Below are 1,103 nucleotides of genomic sequence, written 5' to 3'. Positions count from 1 at the left end.
GGAGGGGACGGGTATACACAAAGAGTGCGTTGTGCACCATCCGGGGGATGGACACGCTTGAAGCTCGGACTTGGGGGAGGGCAAGGGCAACATGTAACCTAAACATTTGTACCCTCATAATGTGCTGAAATAAAAAAAAAAAAAAAGATAGGGTCTTACTTTGTTTCCCTGGCTGCAGTGCAGTGGTGTGATCAAACTTCACTGAAGCCTCAAACTCCTGGGCTCAAGCAATCCTGCCTCAGGCTGCCAAGTAGCCGGGACTACAGGCACCTGCCACCATGTGGGTGTTTTTCCAAAGGCTATGGACATGTTGTTTTCAGTTTATCATACTGAGCAATATATTGTACGGTCTATTTTTAATTGTAGTAAAATTACTTTTTGTTTTCATATATGATTTCTACTAGAGATTTTTTCCTTCCATGCATAGTAATACAGATTATAAATTTAATACATTTCTTCCTTGTGTTACTCCAGTGAAAAACGTAGGGGGGGCATGAATTAGTGTGTTGTTTGGAGATGAAATTTTGTGAAATGAAAATGCACAGAAAACACAGTGGCAAGTACAAACTAGGTTTTGTATAAATGTAAAAACAGAATTCTTCCTGTGAATCTTTAGTTCAGTGAGAGTACTAGGGTGATAGAAGACGGCGAAACAACGTCTCTTAATATGGAAGTTACCTAGGATTAGGTGCTTGAAAATCAAGTGTGTGGAGGCCAGTCAGCATCTGGACAGATAACTGAAAATATAGTTAATGAAGGAGGTAGTTCCCAAGACTTCAACTGTAGTTTGTGAGAAAGAGAGACTCCATTGGTAAATCCCTGGAGGCCATTCTACTACTTCCTGCTGCCTGGTAGTCCTATTCTGAGCCAGAGGATCTTGCAGGAAAATGTGACGTTTGTGCTAATTTTAGCAAGGAAACTGACACCCGGTATTTTCCCCTTAGATTTGTTGCCATCCAAAAATACTTAATAAATATATTTTCTTTAATAAGTGATTTCTTATGTTTGCATGTGTATTTTCATTTACATTAATCACACTTAGAGTAAGAATCACTGTTATTAATGTTTTATGTCTAATAACTGATAAAATCTTATTTCTGAAA

The sequence above is a fragment of the Propithecus coquereli genome, unplaced genomic scaffold (genome assembly GCF_000956105.1).
Source record: "Propithecus coquereli isolate 6110/MARCELLA unplaced genomic scaffold, Pcoq_1.0 Scaffold196, whole genome shotgun sequence".
NCBI lineage: Eukaryota > Metazoa > Chordata > Mammalia > Primates > Indriidae > Propithecus > Propithecus coquereli.
Note: the sequence above shows the minus strand (reverse complement) of the source record.